Source organism: Bubalus kerabau, chromosome 1, assembly GCF_029407905.1.
Source record: "Bubalus kerabau isolate K-KA32 ecotype Philippines breed swamp buffalo chromosome 1, PCC_UOA_SB_1v2, whole genome shotgun sequence".
NCBI classification, from domain to species: Eukaryota; Metazoa; Chordata; class Mammalia; order Artiodactyla; family Bovidae; genus Bubalus; species Bubalus kerabau.
This window is the reverse complement of record NC_073624.1, coordinates 186,475,062-186,495,982: the sequence shown is the minus strand read 5'-3', so window position 1 is coordinate 186,495,982 and position 20,921 is coordinate 186,475,062. Positions and strand designations below refer to the sequence as shown.

General features: G+C 41.4%; 2 long non-coding RNA genes across 2 annotated transcripts; both read left to right on the top strand.

Moving 5' to 3' along the window:
• Window positions 1–573: 573 nt before the first annotated feature.
• Window positions 574–6,793, top strand: LOC129642055 (uncharacterized). Its single transcript, XR_008709523.1, has 2 exons — window positions 574–966; window positions 6,227–6,793. It is a non-coding gene; the product is annotated as an uncharacterized LOC129642055 (long non-coding RNA).
• Window positions 6,794–15,711: 8,918 nt separating this feature from the next.
• LOC129642056 (uncharacterized) lies at window positions 15,712–18,188 on the top strand. The gene is made up of 3 exons (XR_008709524.1): window positions 15,712–16,035; window positions 16,144–16,211; window positions 17,317–18,188. It is a non-coding gene; the product is annotated as an uncharacterized LOC129642056 (long non-coding RNA).
• The last annotated feature ends 2,733 nt before the right edge of the window (window positions 18,189–20,921 follow it).

Genomic DNA, 20,921 nt, shown 5'->3' with positions numbered 1-20,921 from the left:
GAGTGCGGAGCCTTAACCACTGGACCACCAGGGAAGTTTGATATATCTTATCAATTTAAAAATTATTTTATAATGTTATTAAAGTATAGTAAACAAAAATTGTAATAAAAGAAAGGGCAATTTTACTGGCTGTCCCTGTCGCTCTTTCTAGCCTTACCTCTCTACTCAATTCTCCATCATTCTAAATAAACAAGGGCTCAGCATCGCTACTATTCATTTTAGTATTTGCTAATATTTCCTAGCCTCAGAGAAGCCTATTAGGTAACGCGACCTAAAGATGAACGCTTACATTCTCTAGGTGTTTCGCATTCACACCAAAATTTGAGGTTCCTGGAAACAGGGAGGGTTTTTTTTTGGGCCATGTCCCACCTAGCTTGTGGGATGTTAGTTCCCTAACCAGAGATTGAACCTGTGGCCTTTGCAATGGAAGTTCAGAGTGCTAATGATGGGACTGCCAGGGAATTTCCAAGAGGGAGTTTTTTTTTTTAATCTCCCTTTGTCATTTATTTTTTCCCCTTTTATTTCATCCATTCATTCCCAGCTTGGGGGCATTTATTTGATTTACCTGTGTACTCTCCTGCGGTTCTGTCCTTCCAGCCTAGTGGCCCTGCCTCCCGACGCCGACCATTGGTTGACTCCCTCAACACACCCCTGATTGGTGGCCGCAGACCGACCTCACTGTCCATCAAAGTTGGCGAGAAAGCTGCAGCGGGGCAGAATGGCGGCGGCTTCAGTTGGTGCCTACGGACTCCACGAGGCTGCGGTGGTCGCTGATGCTTAAGGTGCTGGCAGAGCAGCTGCGGCCTGGGTCTGGGCACGTGGGAGCTGTCGCTGGAGCTGGCCACGCGGTGTGGATGCAGGTCACGTTGGCGGATATGAGGCATGGCTGCAGTGCCAAGTGGGGCCTTCGCGGTGCGCAGCCTGGAGAGCAGGCCTAGTCTCAGGCGTGTCTCTCCTCTTTATATTGTTAGTGTCGCAGACTGCATCTTTATACTTTGTATTCCCTTTAAAATAGGTTTTTGATGATTGTTTTGTGCATTTGCTTTTTAAATAATATATATAAAAAAAGGAAGAATTATGAACCAAAATGCGCTTCCATGGTGGCTGAGTGGTAAAGAATCCGCCTGCAATGCAGGAGCCGTGGACTTCCCTGGTACAGACGGTAAAGCGTCTACCTATAATGTTGGAGACCCGGGTTCGATCCCTGGGTCCTGAAGATCCCCTGGAGAAGGAAACGACAACCCACTCCAGTGTTCATGCCTGGAAAATCCCATGGACCGAGGAGTCTGGTAGGCTATAATCCATGGGGTCGCAAAGAGTTAGACACGACTGAGTGACTTCTGTGTGTGTATCTGAGAAAATGACAACCCACTCTAGTATTTTTGCCTGGGAAATTCCGCGGACAGAGGAGCCTGGCGGGCTACAGTCCATGGTGTCCCGTGAAAAAAAGTCGGACATGACCTAGCTATTAAACAACAACAAATGAACCAAAATGATAACGTTGGCTTTTACCTTTACCTAAGTAGTTACCTTTGCTGGTGTTTATTTCTTCTTATGGCTTCTAGTTACTATCTCATGTGCCTTCGTTCAGCTCCAAGAGCCTCCTTTAGCATTTCTTTTAAGGCAGGGCTACTGGTAGTGAATTTTCTCAGCTGTTGTTTATCTGGAAATATCTTAATTTCTCCTTTCTTTCTGAAGGATAGTTTGCTGGGTAAAGAAGTCTTAGTTGAAAGGTGTTTTTCCTTTCAGCTGTTTATCTTTAAAAATTTTTTATTTATTTGGCTGCCTCAGATCTTTCTTGCTAGGAACACATTTCTCTCTAATTGTGGACTCTGTAGTTGTGGTATGTGGGCTTAGTTGCTTTGAGGCACGTGGGACCTTAGTTCTCTGACTGGGGATTGAACCTGTGTCTCCTGCATTGAAAGGCAGATTCTTAACCATTGGACCACCAGGGAAGTCTTAGCAACTGTTATGAGGATGCTTGGTACATGATAATTGCTTCTTTCTTGCTGTTTTCAGAAGTTTGTCTTTCTGCAATTGACTATAATATGTCTTTCAGGAATTTGACTATAACATGCTATCTTTGAATTTATCCTGCTTAGAGTTTTTTGAACTTTCTGAATCTGTGTATTCATGTACTTCATCAGATTTAGGAAATTTTTTGGCTATTATTTCTTTCAGTCTTTTGGGGGTAACTTTCTCTTTTCTTATGGGACTGTGTTTATGGTGTGTATGTTGCTATAGCTGATGCTTGGACTTGCTAATTTCAGCTACCTTATCTTCAAGTTTGCTGATCCTTTCTCCTACCTGTTCAAATCTGTTGTTGAGCCCCTCTATTGAAATGTTCATTTCAATTATTGTGTTTTACAGCTGCAGAATTTTTGCTTGGTTCATTTTCATAATTTCTATCTTTTTATTGATATTTTCCTTTTGTTTGTATACATCTTCCTGATTTACTTTAGTTCTTTGTTTTCCTAAGCATATCCAAGACAGAAGCATTTCTTTCATATCAAAGACAAGAAATCCAAAATTTCTTGTCTTTGACTAGTAATTCCAATGTGTAGACTTCCTCAGGGAAGTTTTTATTGAGATCTTTTTTCATGTGAATGAACCATAGTTTCTTTGTTTAATTTTATCACTTATACATTTTGAAATTAAGAAATATATTCCTTAACAACCCAAAGAATAAATAAATAAATCACAGTGGAAGTCCTGCATTATTTTGAACTGAATGATACTGAAATTATAACATGGAAAAATTTGGATGTGTTTAAAGCTTTGCTTATGGGGAAATTTATAGCCTTAAATGTATGCATTAGAAAAAAAGAAGGACTGAAAATTAACTATAATTTAAAGCACCTTAAGGAAGTTTTTTGAAAAAGACCAAATTAAGTCCAAAGAAAATATAAAGGAGAAAATAGTAAACATAAGAACAAATGTTAATGAAGTAGGAAAAAACTGCAATAGAAATAATCAATAAAATCAACAAAACCAGTTGTTGGGTAAGATAAAGAAAATGGATAATCTGGCAACGTTGAATAGAGAGAGAAAGCACAATAACCAATATTAGGAAAGATAAAGTGTTGTCTTACATACATACATAATGTCTTATAGTCATTAAAATATGAGGATTTTTAAAAAACGTTATTTTAATAACTTTGAAAATTCTTGCCTGGAGAATCCCAGGGATGGGGGAGCCTGGTGGGCTGCTTTCTATGGGGTCGCACAGAGTCGGACACGACTGACGTTACTTAGCAGCAGCAGCAGAGACCTTTCTAGAGAAATACAACTTACTAAAATGGGCACAAAGAGAAATAGAGGGACTTCCCTGGTGATCCGGTGGCTAGGATTCCATGCTTTCAATGCAGGAGACCTGGGTTTGATGCCTGGTCAGGGAACTCTCTCCCACATGCTGCAACTACGAGTTTGCATGCCATAACTAAAAACAAACAAACAAAAGAAATAGAAAATGTAAATAATCTTACACATATTTTAAAAAGTGTCTCTGTAATTAAGAACTGGCCCCAAGAAAACTACAAGCCCAGATGACTTCACTGTGATTTTTGCTAAGAGTGAAGACATAGCACCAATATTACACACACTATCCCTGTGTTTGAATAAGAAAGAACTTTTCTTAATTCATCTTGTGACACCAGCATAACCTTGAGATAAAGCCCCAGTAAAGATGTATGAGACAGGGAAGTTAGAGATCAATCTTACTCTTGAACTCACATGCAAAAGTTCTTATGAATTTGAGCAAGTGTTTGTAACATGTAAAAAGAGTAGTAAATCATGACCAAATTGGTTTCTTCCAAGAATGCAAGGTTGGTTTAACATTCAAAAATCGATTATTGTAATTAATCATAAAAACATAATAAAGGAAAAATAAAATTATCTTAAATGATGCAAAGGAAGCATTTGATAAATTTAACAATTTTTAATGACAAAAACTTGCAGCAAACTAGAACTATATTATTGTTGTTCAGTTGCTCAGTCTTGTCTGATTCTTTGTGACCTCATGTACTGCAGCATGCCAGGCTCTCCTGTCCTCCACTATCTCTTGGAGTTTGCTCAGATTCATGCCCATTGAGTTGATGATGATATCTAACCATCTTATCCTCTGCCATTCCCTTCTCCTTTTGTCCTCAATCTTTCCTAGCGTCAGGGTCTTTTCCAGTGAGTCAGCTCTTTGCATCAGGTGGCCAAAGTACTGGAGCTTCAGCTTCACCAACAGTCCTTCCAATGAATATTCAGGGTCGATTTCTTTAGGATTGACTGCTTTGATCTCCTTGCTGTCCAAGGGGCTTTCAAGGGTCTTCTCCAGCACCACAGAAAGCATATAGCACCCTTACTCTGCTTAAGAATATCAACAAAATATCTGAAGCAAAAACATACTTAAGGGTGGGGTAGTGCAACTGGGATTACTGTCACCGAAGGCTTCCCAGGTGGCACTGGTGGTAAAGAATCTGCCTGCCAAATCAAGAGATGTAAGCGATGCGGGTTTGATCCCTGGATCGGGAAGATCCCCTGGAGTAGAAATGGCAACCCACTCCAGTATTCTTGCCTGGAGAATCCCACGGACAGAGGATCCTGGTGGGCCACAGTTTATAGGGTTGCAAAGAGTCGGACATGACTGAAGTGACTTAGCATGCACACACACATCACCACTTCTTATTATCATTGCACTGGAGGTCCTAGTCAGTACAATAGGACAAAAGAATATAGCAAAAGAATTGTAAAGGAAGAAATAAAAGTCACCATCTGCAGATCACATTATTGTATATGTAAAAAACTGAAAAAAATCTATGCACGGATTTAATATATAATTTATATAGCAAAGTCACTGGATATAAAAACACAAAAATCAATTGTATTTCCTGGTACCAACAACTCTAGAAAAAGACATTTGAAAATGATGCCATTTGCAATCATATCAAAAAACATTAAATACCGATGATTGAATCTAATGAGAGCAGTGCAAGAATTCTACGCAGAATAAACACAAATGCAAATAAAAAAGCATTATTGAGAAAATTAAAATCTAAACAAATAGAAAAATATACTGTGATCATGGATTGGAAGACAATATGGTTAAAACATTTTCTTTTTTTAGCCATGCTACATGGCACGTGGGATCTTAGTTTCCTGACCAGGTATTGAACCTGTGCCCCCTGCATTGGCAGCATGAAATCTTAACCACTGGACTGCCAGGGAAGTCCCCATGAAAACATTAATTCTACATCAACATCTATTGATCTATAGATTCAGGGAAATCCCAATCAATAGCTTGGTAGAGTGTGTGTGTGTGTTGGTGGCAATACAGAATGGTGCAGCCCAAATGGAAGACAGTATGGAGGCTCCTCATAAAACTAAAAGTAGAACTACCTTACCATCCAGCAGTCCTGCTTCTGGATATAAACTCAAAATAATTGTAGTCAGGATCTCAAAGAGATACTTGTACTTTTACATTCATTGATGAGTTATTTACAATAGCAAAGCTATAGAAACAACCTATGTGATCATCAATGAATAAATAGATAAAGGAAATATTACATATATATGTGTATATATATACACACACACACACACACACACAGTAGAGTCTTTTTCAGGCTTAAGAAAGAAGGAAGTTCTGCCCTTTGCTACAACATGGATGAGTTTGGAGGTCATAATGTCACTTGAAATAAGCTAGACACAGAAAGACATATACTGTATGATTCCACTTATATGAGGGATTTGTAGTCAATTTTATAGACAGGATATAGAATTGTGGGTGCCAGGGGTTCAGGGAGGGAGAATGGGGAGTTACTGTATACCTGGTATAGCGTTTCAGTTGTGGAAGATGAACAAGTCCCAAGATCTACTATATAGCATTATGAGGGCTTCGCAGGTGGCACTAGGGGTAAAGAGCCCACCTGCCGATGCAGGGGGGACGTAAGAGGCACAGGTTGGCTACCTGGGTCAGGAAGACTCCCTGGAGGAAGGTATGGCAACTCACTCCAGTATTATTGCTTGGGAAGTCCCATGGACAGAGGAGCCTGGCTGACCCCAGTCCACAGGGTCACAGAGTTGAACACAACTGAAGCAACAGCATGGACAGCATAACGCATATAGTTAAAAATGCTGTATTGTACACTTAAACATTTTCTACGTGAGTATATCTTATCTTTTTTTTTTTTTTTTTTTTTTTTTTGCTCAAACAGTATTTTTTATTTGTCTTTTGTAGCTTCATGTTTGGAATTTTGTTTACACCTCCTGAATGTAATATTCCAGGAGTAGAACATTATAGGCTCAATGATTGGAAATACCGAGGAGAATGAGCCATGAACACAGACTCTTGACAGCAACAGAATGGAAGACACATAGGACATGGAGAGAAGAGCCTTCCTGGTATCTTATCTTAAATTATCAAAAAATACAGAAAAGAAGCTTTTAGAGGTGATGGTTAAGTTTATAGCATTGTTTATCGTGATGGTTTTAAGGGTATTTATCTTCAAATTCATAGAAATATACACATTAAACATGTATGGCTGTTTTGTATGTTCGTCCTACCTTAGTTAAAAAATAAATGCAATTTTTTTAACTTTTTATTGTATATTGGAATTTAGCTGATTAACAGTGTGTTAATTTCAGGTGTACAGCAAAGCAGTTCAGTTATACAAGCATCTGTTCTTTTTCAAATTCTTTTCCCAATTTGGTTGTAGAATATTGAGCAGATTTCTCTGTGCTCTACAGTAGATCCTTGCTGGTTATCCATTTTAATTACAGCAGTGTGTTCATGTCAATCCCAAACTCCCTAACTATCCCTCCCCCTAAACCTCCACCCACATCCCCACCCTGTAACCATAGGCTTCCTCTCTAAGTCTGTCTGTTTCTGTTTTGTAAATAAGTTCATTTGTGCATCTCTTCTTTCAGATTCCACATATAAATGATATCATGCGATATTTCTCTTTCTCTGTCTGACTTAATTCACTCAGTGTTTTAATTTCTAGGTCCATCCATTGTTGCTGCAAATGGCATTATTTTATTCTTTTTAATGGCTGAGTAATATTCTATTGTATATGTGTACCACATCTTCTTTATCCACTCTTCTATTGATGGACATTTTTTTAAATGTTTAACAACTTTTTAAAGAGTTTAAACAATGTTTTTAAAAGGTGAATTTACAATTTGGTTACTCTTTGCTTCTCTGTGATACTTGAGTTGACTTTTGTTCACTTTGATTAGTAATTTTCATTTCTGAAATAGTTTAAAAAGACTTTTTTAATCCTAAAATGTTTTTGGTTAAACAGATGTCTTTACATGATTTTGTACATTTTACATATTAAAAAAAAAAAAAGTTTACCAAAAATCTCACGTTAGCTGCTCTATGGAGAATGGCCTGTAGGGGGCGAGAGTGGAAGCGGGCAGAGCATTTTGGAGGCTTTTGGAGATCAAGACTGAAGGACAGACGTTTGATAGATTGCCTTTCTAAAGCGTCTACAGAAGCTAATGCAACAATGTAAATCAACTACACGTCAATAAAAAATTAATTAAAAGATAAAATGTCTCAGAAAATATCCAAAAGAACAGAAATAGGATGTGTAACTTCTAAACTAAGTGTCAGAGAAAAATGGAATGACCAAAATTCCAAACAAGGCAAGGAAGGTGAGAAAAAGAAATACAGCAACTGAGGGGCCACCAGAAAGTACCTAATAAATCCAAACACATTAGGAACTGCAATTAATGTAGATAGTCTAAATCTCCATGAGTCCATACAGTGCCACAAGCCGTACGTCACAACTAAGCATTTGAAATGGGGATGGTCTGAACTGAGGCGTGCTGTTAGTGTGAAATGCACCCCAAAATTTGGAGACCTGGGATTTTTGAGAAAGGAAAATATTCCTTATCTTCTATTGATTCTTTTTTGAGGTGATAGCATTTTGGATATGTTGTTAAATAAAACATGTTATTAAAATGACTTTCACCATTTTGTTCATCTTTTGATTGTGGCTGCTAGAAAAATTTAAATTAGAGAGATGGCACACTTTACATTGCTGTTGGACAGCATCAGTACGGTGTGGGGGAGTGTGCCTGCCGACATGCCCAGCTCTTTGCAACTCTCTGGACTGGAGCCCGCCAGGCTCCTCTGTCCATGGGATTTCCCAGACAAGAACACTGGAGTGGGTGGCCATTCCCTCCTCCAGGGGATCTGTACAATACTTGAATTAAAAGACAAATATTTTCTGGCTGGCTAAGAAAAATTAAAATCCAGAATCATATTGCTTGCATTTAAACTTACACAATATAACAAGTTGCTGTTAAAGGATGTCAACAGTCAGAAAGAAAGTTTGTTTAAGTCTGTTATTCTTGGATAGCATAGACTATTTTTTTTTGGCTGTGCAGTGCAGTATGTGGAATCTTAGTTCCTCAACCAGGCATGGGACCTGCCGCCCTGCAGAAAAAGCATGGAGTTGTAACCCCTGGACCACCAAGGAAATCCTGGACTGCATAGACTTTAATGTAGGAAGCCTTACTAGGTATAACTCAGTCTTTGTCATGAAAATTTGACAGTTCTAAATGTGTATGTGCTTAATAACAGTATCACAATAAATAAAGCAAGAATCGACAGAAGTTCTCAAACATGTATATAGTATGAATTGAAATGTGCTATTGATGTAAAATGCTCCAAAGAATTTGAAGATCTGAAATAGAGGGCGGGGTATCTAAAACAGCTTACTTACTACATCACCAAAGTGGGAGATTTTTACAGCATCCTTCTTAGCAACTGATACTCCAACCAGACAAAAAGTGAGGATATACCACAGAAGATGAAAACTAACTTGAAAAAAATACATGCACTCCAATGTTCATAGCAGCACCACTGACATAGCCAAGACAAGGCAGCAACCTAAATGTCGACAGATGAACGGATAAAGATGTGGTACATACACACAGTAGAATATTACTCGGCTGTAAAAAAGGTGAAATAATGCCATTAGCAGCAACATGGGTGGACCTAGCACTGATCATACTAAGTGAAATAAGTCAGAGAAAGATAATCACATGTATCACTTATATGTGTGTTTTGTTTATTTGTCTGTGCTGGGTCTCAGCTGTGGCTCATGGGATCAGGGATCTTTAGTTGCAGTGTGCAAACTCTTATTTGTAGCATGTGGGATCTAGTTCCCTGATCAGGGACTGAATCCCGGCCTCCTGCATTGGAAGCTCCAAGTCTTAGCCACTGGACCACCAGGGAAGTCCCATGGAATTTTAAAAAATGATACAAATGAACTTATTTACAGAACAGAAATAGACTCACATAGAAAGCAAATTTATGCTTACCAAAGGGGAAAGGGAGGGAGGGATAAATCGGAAATTAGGGATTAACAGATATGCACTACTATATATAAAATAGATAATCAACATGGACCTATTTATAGCACAGAAAACTGTATTCAGTATCTTGTAATTACTTATAATGGAAAAGAATCTGAACAAGAATATCTATATATATATGTAACTGAATCACTTTGCTCTATACTGGAAACATTGTAAATCAATTCTACTTCAATTTAAAAATAGTAATCTAGGTTTGAACAACACAGTAAACAAGCTTGATCATGAAACATGCACAGAGCCTCTGAAAAATACACAACAAATATTTGAGGAGCCAGTTGGAATGTAAAATGGTGTAGCCACAATGGAAAAACAGTGTGGAGATTCCTCAGAAAATTTAAACGGCCAATATTTAGTGTTTTGAAAAGAAGAAACATGGTAAACTTCAATTAGAAATATTATCAATGAGAAAGAGGACCTAATTACAGAGACTGCAGATGCTGAAGAAGCATTAAGAAAACACAGAAGCTTCCTTGGTGGCTCAGTGGTAAAGAATCCTCCTGCCAATGCAGGAAACACAGGTTCCATCCCTGGTCCTGGAAGATCTCCACAAGCCTCGGAGCAGCGGAGCCCAAGTGCCACAACTGCTGAGCCTGTGCTCTCGAGTCCGAGAGCTGCAGCTACTGAAGCCGGCGTAAGAGAAGCCACTCCAGTGAGAACCCCGTGCACCACAGCTAGGGTAACCTCTGCTCTTTGCAGCTAAAGAAAAGCCTGCACACAGGAACAAAGACCCAGCACAGCCAAAAAAAAAAAATTTTTTTTTAAAGTATTATCGTTGAGAAAGGGGACATAATTATTGAGGCTGCAGAGGTTGAAGAAGCATTAAGACATAGAGAATGATGAAAATTTTATTCACCAATATAACATCTATTCACCCATCACTGAGAAAACATAAATAAAATATCCACATTTCTAGAAAAATGTAACTTAACCCAAATCACTAAAAAACACATCTAAAGAATTGAAATAAAGCAGAGACATCACTTTGCCAACAAAGGTCCGTAAAGTCTAAGCTGTGGTTTTCCCAGTAGCCAAGTACAGATGTGAGAGTTGGACCATAAAGAAGGATGAGCGCCGAAGAATTGATGCTTTTGAACTGTGGTGTTGGAGAAGACTCTTGAGAGTCCCTTGGACTGCAAGGAGATCAAACTAGTCAATCTAAAGGAAATCAACCCTGAGTAGTCATTGGAAGGACTGATGCTGAAGCTGAAGCTCCAATACTTTGGCCATTTAATGCGAAGAGCTGACTCATTGGAAAAGACCCTGATGCTGGGAAAGATTGAGGGCAGGAGGAGAAGGGAGTGACAGAGGATGAGATGGTTGGAATGCATCACCAACTGAATGGACATGAGTTTGAGCAAACTATGGGAGATAGCGAAGGACAGAGAAGCCTGATGTGCTGTAGTTCATGGGCTCACAAAGAATCGGGCATGACTTAGTGACTAAACAGCAACAAAGACTTGAAAGCTCATTAAAGACATTGAATAATAACTTTTAAACCTTCCCATACCCAAACCCAGACACCCACACCTTCCTCACAAATAAGACACCAGATCCAGATGTTTTCACAAAAGAGTCCAACTATTAATTATTGTCTGTGTAACTAATAATGCTAACCATATACAAACTAGTTCAGAATACAGGGGGGAAAACACACACACACACACACCCCCCCAGTTTCTTTCATGAGGCCAGCTCTGCCTTAATACCAAACCCTGACAAGCATAATATGAGTCAGAAAACCCACAGACTATCTCCCTTTTAAACTTAGATGCAAAAATCCTCTATAAAATATCAATTGATTCTGTAATGTATTAAACATATATCATGATCAAATTGGATTTGTTCCAGGAATAAAAGGTTGGATTAACATTAGAACACTGAGAAACAGAATTCACAACATTGTCAGTCTGAAAGGGAAAAATCATGTGATACTTTCAGAGAGGCAGAGAAAACATTTAATAAAATTCAACATTTATTTATGTTTTAAAAAGATCTCTTAGGAACAGAAGGGGATCTTTCTTAATCTAATTAGGGCCACCTAAAAAACCCTACAGTAGATTCATCACTAATGATAAAACCATTAAAAAGCATTCACTCAAAGATCGGAAATAAGACAAGGATGCCCATTTTAGGGACTTTTTCTTCAATGTTATTGTGATGATTACAAACATCTATTGCATGATATGTACCAGCAACAGATGTTAGAAGATATCATTTAAAAAAGAGATGAGATTTGTTATAGCACAAACACATGTAAAGCACTTAGAAATAAAATGGTACATGATATTTATGGAGAATATTATTAATTATTATTCAGAAACATTCAAGAGGACCTAAATAAAAAGAGTTATACCATGTTCATTGATTGAATGATTCAGTGTTACAAAGGTATCTGTACTCTCCAATTTGATCTCCAGATTCAATGCAGTCCTTTTCTTAAAAAAAATTTTTTTTTTAATTGGAGGATAATTGCTTTACCATGTTGTGTTGGGTTCTGCCACACCACAACACAAGCCAGTCCTACCTCTATATGTCTCAATGCAGTTCTAATAAAAATCTCAACTTTGTTTTTCATGCAATTTGACAAGCAGAGTAAAGTACTGTACATAACCAAGATAATCCTGAAGATGCAGAATAAGAAGAGCTCTGTCTTCCCAGATAGCAGGGCTTATTGTGCTCATCATATTGTGAAGGCAGTGTGGTACTAGTATTGGTATAGACACATCAGCCCTTGGAATAGTTTATCATCTGCCTGGCTTCCTCCTGAGACATGAAAGATGCTCTCAGAGGACTTTCCAGCCATCAGGGTGATAGAGTTGTGACAACTTATTGCATCCTCTAAACTAGATAAAATCTGGCATACATATTGCGTGTGTGTGTGCTGAGTCATGTCCAGCTGTTTGTGATCTCATGGAGCATACGTATTAGCCCTGGGTTTTTTTGGAGGGGCTTCCTACTTATACAGATTTTTGATCTAAGATTGGAGTACATCTACAATGGATGCCTGCACGATATGAATTAGTGTTTGCCAAAATAGGCTCTTACTGAGGTTAGAGTTTGATTTAGATAATGTTTGTGTACATTTATTCATCATCCATTTAGTCACTCTTTTATCTGTACATCCAGCCATACATACATTCAGTCTGCCCACACATCTATCTATTGCCCATCCACACATCCTTCCATCCATTCATTTATCCATCCAATCAACCATCCATCCATCCTTCAACACATCCATCCACTCAACTATCCATCCAACCATCCATCTATCCATCTATCAGCACATCCATCCACTCAACTATCCATCCATCTATCCACCCACCCATCCACTTTCATTCATTTACCCATTCATTCATCATTTATCAACCCGTTGAAACATTCGCCTATTTATCCATCTATGCTTCTCTGTCTGCCTACCTATCTGTATGGTTATAGAAAAGGGCTTGCACAGTCTACTAGTTACCTACTGATGCATAACGTCCCCCAAAATTAGTGGTGTAAAACAAGTGTTTTATTTGCTCATAACCCTGCAAATTGACCCAACAGGGCTTGACAGGGATGGTTAGTTTCAGCTCTGCGGATCAGGGCAGTTCATCTGGGGCTGGTGTTAACTATAAGGACTTACTCTCACATCGTTCGTCCTCCACGGCTCTCCGGCCACCCATCGTCTCTCACCAGACAACTGTACTTCTTCACACAGCCACTCAGGTCTCTGAGAAGGCGAACATTGCAAGCCGCTTGGCCTCCTTTTTTTTGTTTAGTTTTTTTCCCCAATTCATTTATTTTTTATTGACATATAGTTTACTATGTTGTTAATTTGTTATACAGCAAAGTGATTCGGTTGTACGTGTATATATACATTCTTTTTAAAATATTTTTTCCATTATGGTTTATCATTGGATATGTTTTAAAATTGGAGGATAGTTGCTTTACAACATTGTGTTCGTTTCTGCTGTACAACAACATGAGTCAGCTCTAAGTATACATTTATCCCCTCCCTCTTGAGCCTCCCGCCCACCCCTTTAGGTTTCCACAGAGCACCGAGCTGAGCTCCCTGTGTTATACAGCAGCTTCCCGCTAGCTATCTAGTATAATCTACACATGGTAGTGTATATATATCAATGCTGCTCTCTCGATTCGTCCTGTCCTATATACTTCCCTGGCGGCTCAGACGGTAAAGCGTCTGTCTACACCACGGGAGATCCGGGTTCAAGCCCTGGGTTGGGAAGATCCCTGGAGAAGGAAATGGCAATCCACTCCAGTACTATTGCCTGGAAAGTCCCATGGACAGAGGAGCCTGGTAGGCTACAGTCTATGGGGTCGCAAAGAGTCGGACACGACTGAGCGATTTCACTTTCACTTTTCACTTTCCTGCGGACTAGGTTCTGGAATTCCTGGAATGTCACTTCTGTAACATTCTGTCAAAGTAAGTCAGAGTCAATTTACTCAGCCGTAATGGTTTGAGAACCTGTCATGTCCTGGTAAAGAGAGGAACAGGACGGACACATTCCCTGCCCCCACAGAGCTCACCTTCTGGTTCCTGCGCTTTCTATAGAGACTCCAGCTGCACTAACAGGTGCAGCAGGTGTTAGGTGTCCATCCCCTGTGGGTGACTTTTCTCCCCTCCCACAATAGGTCGAGTTTTTTCTAGACCCCCTTCATCAGAATGGACTACTTTTCTAGGCTTCAGTTTCCGGGCAGGGGTCCCAATTCCCTTTCTTCAGCCTCTGAGCCACATCAGAGCCACGTAGCTGTCCCCAGGGGATACCAGATACCCATTTTTTCACCGCCAGAGTCCACTTTTGGGACTAACCCTCCCACCTCAATCCATAGAGCAACAGCCCCTGCATTGTCACTCTGGCTTTAATTTCTCTCTTCCAGGAGCAGCTAGGGATGTTTCTTTCTTCAAGTTCATTGATATATTGTGACATATTAAAATTTTTTTTAATATTTGTTTTTATTTATTTATTTGGCTGCACCGGGTCTTAGTTGCCACAGGTGGGATCCAATTCCCTGACCAGGGATCAAACCTGGGCCCTCTGCTTTGGGAGCTCAGTCTTAGCCACTGGACCTCCAGGGACGTCCCTGTATGTTGTAATATTTCATTAGACTTTATTTGGATGTCTATGAGTTTGTAGCAGGAGCAGGGTCTGTCTGTCTCCACTGAGACTACTCTGGAAAGATTTGTTGTTGAGTAGCTCAGTCGTGTCCAACTCTTTGAGACCCCATGGCTTGTTGTTGCTGTTCACTCACTAAGTCGTTCATGTCTGACTCTTTGAGACCCCATGGACTGCAGCACACCAGGCTTCCCTGTCCTTCACCATCTCCTGGAGTTTGCTCAAACTCACGTCCATTGAGTCAGTGATGCTATCCGACCATCTCATCCTCTGTCATCTCCTTCTACTCCTGCCCTCAGACTTTCCCAACATCAGGATCTTTTCCAATGAGTTGACTTTTCACATCAGGTGGCCAAAGTATTGAGCTTCACCTTCAGCTTCAGTCCTTCAAATGAATATTCAGGGTTGGTTTCCTCTAGGATTGACTGGTTTGCTCTCCTTGCTGTCCAAGGGACTCTTGAGAGTCTTCTCTGGTACTACAGATAGAAAGCATCAATTTTGAGTTTCTGTAAAACAAACCTGCAAGGGAGATTTGCATGCTGGAGGTTAAATAATTGTAGAATGCTGTCAGGCTCAGCTTGTGGGAGGGCACTGGGACTCTGCAGAGGGAAGAGCTGGGCTCCGATGACAGACTTCATTGGGTCTCATGGGAAGCTCTGAAGCTGGGGTGGCTCTTCAGAATCATCCCCACACCCACCCCACCCCCACCCCACCAAGTTCTGGCCAAACCTCAAACCTCTTTATCACTTTGTGCTTTTTGGAGATCAATGCCAGGAGGAGACTAATAGGTGATTCCTGCTTTCCACCATCTCTTTTGTGAAGAAATGAAGATGCAAAGTCAACTACTACCTGAATGGGAAAGGGACAGGAGAAATAAATAACAGCATCAGCAACGATGCATGTGCTCACTCACTCAGTTGTGTCTGACTCTTTGTGATTCCATGGACTGTAGCCTACCAGGCTCCCCTGACTGAAATTTTCAGGCAGGAATATTGGAGTGGGTTGCCACATCCTCCTCCAGGGAATCTTCCCAATCCAGGGACCGAACTCTCATCTCCTGCGTGTCTCCTGCATTGCAGGCTGATTCTTTTACTGCTGGGCCATCAGGGAAGCCCAACAACGATGGCCAGTGTTTACTGAGCACCTAGTTGTGCCAGGAGCCACTCCACTCAGCATTTGGTATATCTTTAAAAATTTTTTTTAATTTATTTTTGACTATGCTTTGTTGCTTCAGGGGCTTTTCTCTAGTTGTGGCGAGTGGGGGCCACTTCCCCATTGCAGTGCACGAGCTTCTCATTGCAGTGGCCTCTCTTGTTGCACAGCATGGACTTCGGGACATGTGGGCTTTCAGTAGTCATGGCTCCCAGGCTCTAGAGCACAAGCTCAGTAGTTGTGGCACACAGGCTTAGTTGCTCCGGGGCATGTGGAATCTTCCTGGACCAGGGAATGAACCTATGTCTCTTGCATTGGCAGGCAGATTCTTATCCACTGAGCCACCGAGGAAGCCCAGCACTTGGCACATCTTAACTCTTCCCAGGTAATGGGGTTGTGGGGAGGGTTAGGATGATATATTAGTTCATGGGGCTGCCATAACAAAGGACCACAGCCGGAGTGACCTAAACAACAGAAATGTATCTTCTCACAGTCCTGCAGGCTGGAAATTCAAGCTCACGGTGTCAGCGGTGCTGCTGCCTTCTGAAGCCTTGCTCCTAGGTTTGCAGAGACCACTCTGTGTCCTCACGTGGTCTTACCTCTGTGTGTGTGTGTGTCCTAATCTTTTCTTTCTCTTAAATTATTTTTCAATTGACATATAGTTGCTTTACAATGTTGTCTTAGTTTCAGGTGTGCAGCAAAGTGAATCAGGTATACATACACATATCTCACTCTCTTTTAGATTTTTTTTCCCATTTAGGTCAGCACAGAGCATTGAGTATTGTTTCCCGTGTGGTACAGTAGGTTCTCACTAGTTATCTGTTTTGTACATAGTAGTGAATATATGTCAACCCCAGTCTCACAGCTGATCTCACCCCACCTTCCCTTCTTGGCATCCATGTTTGTTCTCTACGTGTGTGTCTCTATTTCTGCTTTGCTAATAGGTTCATATGTACCATTTTTCTAGATTCCACATATATGTGTTAATATCTATTTGTTTTTGTCTTTCAGATTTACTTCACTTTGTACAACAGTCTTTAGGCTCATTCACGTCTCTGCAAATGGCACAGTTTGGTTCCTTTTTATGGCTGTATAATAGTCCATTATATATATGTGCCACATCTTCTTTATCCATTCTTCTGTCGATGGATGGCCTTCCCTGGTGGCTCAGTGGTAAATAATCCACTTGCCAATGCAGGAGACATGGATCCAATCCCTGATCCAGAAAGATCCCTTGGAGAAGGAAATAGCAACTCACTCCCATTCTTGCCTGGGAAATCCCATAGACAGAGGAGCCTGGTGGGCTACAGTCCATGGGGTCGCAAAGTGTTGGACATGACTTAGTGACTGAACACCACCACCAATAATTAGTGAAGTTGAACATCTTTTCATGTGCCTCTTGGCCATCTGTCTTCTTGGGAGAAGTGTCTATTTATATTTTCTGCCAATTTTTTGGATAAAGTTGTTTGTCTGCTTGATATTGAGTTGCATGAGCTGCTTGTATATTTTGGAGATTAATCCCTGTCAGTTGCTTCATTTGCAAATATTTTCTCCTATTCTGAGGGTTGTCTTTCCATCTTGATTATGGTTTCCTTTGCTGTGCAAAAGCTTTTAAGTTTAATTAAGTCCCATTTGTTTATTTTTGTTTTTATTTTCCTTACTTCAGGAGGTGGATCAAAAAAGATCTTCTTATAAGGACACCAGTCACATTGGATTAAGGCCCACTCGAATCACCTTAATTTTCTTCCATAAGGCGCCATCTCCAAATATAGTTACATTGGCAGATACTGGGGTTTGAACTTCAACAAATGAATTCTGGGGGGATCACAATTCAGCATCCATTACAGGGTGGGCAGTTCCTGTGCTCTGCTTTTTGGAGAAAACAACCCTGGAAAGGGGAAAGTCCCCATCCCCCCGAGAAATTCTGGAGAAAGGGGACTGAAAACTAGAAGAGGCTGGAGTCCTGTTCCCTGTTGCAGAGAGACTGCAGGTCCCCGAAGAGGAAATGACTCAATGGTGTCTCTGGGCAGCTGAAGCCACAGAGCGCCTCAAAGAGTTTCCTGAACCTAAACCCAGCCTGAATACCAGCCTCCTGAACAAGGCTCAGGAGTAGCAGAGAGTGCACCACCCTAGAGAGACTATAGGGGCACAAACAGGGGGTGGGTGGATCAGAAGAAGCTGGGCACTGTGTGCGTGTGCGGCTTAAGAATCAGACGATGGGAGGGACATAGGTAATCTGTGGCTGATTCATGTTGATGTTTGGTAGAAACCAACACAATACTGTAAAGCAATTACCCTTCAATTAAAAATGAAGAATCAGACAAGATCCCTCCTTCATTCTTTTTTTTTTAGTGTTTCTAATTCCTTATTTTTTTTTAACTTTTAATTTTGTATTGGGGTGTAGCCGATTAACAATGTTGTGGTAGTTTCAAGCGAACAGCGAAGGGACTCAGCCTTGATTTTGTCCGTTAAGACTCATTTCTGACTTCTGACTTCTAAAACTGTAAGATAACCAATTTAGTATTGCCTTAAGCAGCAATAGGAAACTAATACAACTAGGAACTCTCAATTTTCTTGAAATTCATCGTCATCTCAGGCTGTCATATACGTTCCCACCTTTGATGGAGAAATGATTTAACCTCTCTGTGCCTTGATTTCCCCATCTATCAAATGGGTATTATAACAGTACCCCCCCCCCCCCCACCAATAGGGTCATTGTGAGAATTCAGTGAGTTACTGTGAATTAAAGAAGGCTGAATGCCAGATAACTCATGCTTTCGAATTATGTGAACTGACTCTCTGGGGAAGACCCTCGTGATGGGAAAGACTGAAGGCAAAAGGAGAAGGGGTCAACAGAGGATTAGATGGTTGGATAGCATCATTGACTCAATGGACATGAGTTTGAGCAAACTCTGGGAGATGGTGAAGGACAGGGAAGCCTGGCACACTGCAACCCATGGGGTCACAAAGAGTCAGACATGAATGACTTAGCGAGTGAACAACAGCAATGCATTTAGCACAGTGCCTGGCATGCAGTGTGTGCATTAGTATGACATATAATTAAAGATCATTATTGTTTTAAGAAAAACAGTCATGCAGATGTGATGATGAAAGGCAGCTGACACTCAAGTCTTCAAGTAGAAGACCATGGGGAGGGGTGGAGACTGGTGAGCTGATACCCTCTCCACAGGGGACAGCTGCTACCCAACCTGGGTTGCCGTCACAGCCCCCAACTTGCCCAGAAATCTTGATTTGTCCATGTGCAAAGTTTCATAACCTTTAAACACTGGCTACTAATTGCTGTTTAAAAAACACACTAGGTGATCAGATGTGATCTTACATCTACAGCCGTAAGATCACCTTATGTAAAAACTGAAAAGAATCGGAAAAATTTTTTTTTTAAGTTTTGATACTTTATTTTTGTTTGTTTGTTTGGGCCACATGGCATGCAGGTTCTTCCCCAGTCATGCAGGTTCTGTTTCTTGGAGACGATGCCTCTCTGTTTGTATGGCATAATAACGCAGCAGGGAGGGCCATAGTGTCATCACAGGAAAGCAGGAAACAATTTAATTGCTATGATTTTTCCTTCTATTACCTCTGGATCCTGGCAAGAGAGGGGGAGAAGGAGAAGAGTTCTCTGGTCCAGGGCAGGGGGCAGGCGGGGGCGCGGCGGGGGCGGGGCGCGGTGGGTGGGGTGGTTTCAAGTGAAGACAGGAGACTTTGGGTATTGAGAAAGAGATGATGGGGCGGGGAGAGGGTGAAATCTGAAAAGATATCGGTGGTGGTAGCGGAAATCCAGTAGATAGACTTCTAAGAAGTTGTAAATAGGTCACTGGCCTGGGCTGGGGGCTTCCTGCTCCCGCACTTTATCTGAAATCAAAGCCCCTCCCAAAGGTGATCTTAGGAGGCTCAACTCTGTAGAGGTTCCATCCCCAGGCAGATGTTGGTGGCTGCTGGTGACTTTGATGAGTCCCCCTCAGACACACACGCACACACCCCGGTCTTCTCATCAAAGCCACGGAAACAGAAAGACCACGAAGAGAGTAAAGGAAACTCCAGCGTGGGTGGAGGCTGGGCCCCTGGGGCTGTTTCACCTCCCACCAGCCCAGCCAGAGAGGCATGAAGCTGGGTGCCCTTGGTGTGGGCAGAGTGGGGTGGGGGAGGCACCCGAGCCTTGGTTGCTGCATCTGGAAAGTGGGGGCAACAGCAACTCCTGCCCAGAGGTGCAGATAAAGATGTGACTCGCCACCTATGGCTGATTCATGTTGATGTTTGACAGAAAACAACAAAATTATGTAAAGCAATTATCCTTCATTTAAAAAATAAAAAGATGTGACTTGCACAAGATGCCTGGTGCAGGGGACATGCCTGACAAATGCTCTCCTTAATATCTCTAAATGACACTCATGTACTTATGGATCTCTTCCTGCATACCAGGCACCATACCAAGTGGCTTTTTTCCTCATCTGATTTTAAAATTCACTGTTCCTTTAAAAAAAAAAAATTATTTATTTTGCTGCACTGGGTCTTAGTTGTGGCACGAGGGATCTTTAGTTTCAGCATTCAAACTCTCAGTTGTGGTATGTGGGATCTAGTTCCCTGACCAGGGATTGAACTGGGGCCTCCTGCTTTGGGAGTTGCGGAGTCTTAGCCACTGGACCACCAGGGGAGTCCCTCATCTGGTTTCGTCTTTACAATAAACCCAGGAGGTGAGAATCCTTGTTACCTAGTATTTCACAGATGAGGAAACTGGGCATGGAGAGGTGACGGGGTTTGCTCCTGTGTCACATGGCCAGGAAATGACAGAGTAGACTTGGAACCCAAGACCATCAGATGGCAAAGCCGGTTCCCTTCACCCCTTTACCAGGCAACTGTGTCAACAATAACAAGAGTGATTCATTCTCCTCTGGGGTCTCAGCTCCTAGGGTCCAGGGAAACCTTGCTTCCTGGGTCCATGCTCATTTGCATAAAGCATCAGGTCTGTAAGCATATCATTACCTGTCCCTTCCCACACTCTTGGATGCCCTGTTACCCCAAGCTCCCAGCTGGCTGGGTAGAGTGCCAGTCTGTGCTGAATGTCAGCAAGAAGGGTACTGAAATGTGTAGCCTCTGCTTTCTCAGGAACTGTGGATTTGAGGCTAAAGCACACCTGGGCACCAGGTCTCTGGTTTCCCCGCTAAACTTCCTGCATGGAGTTGGGTCAGCTGGGTTCAGAGTTCTCAGCTGTAAAAGTGACCTCTGTGGGTCATTCCAGCTGTCCCTGGGCCTCCA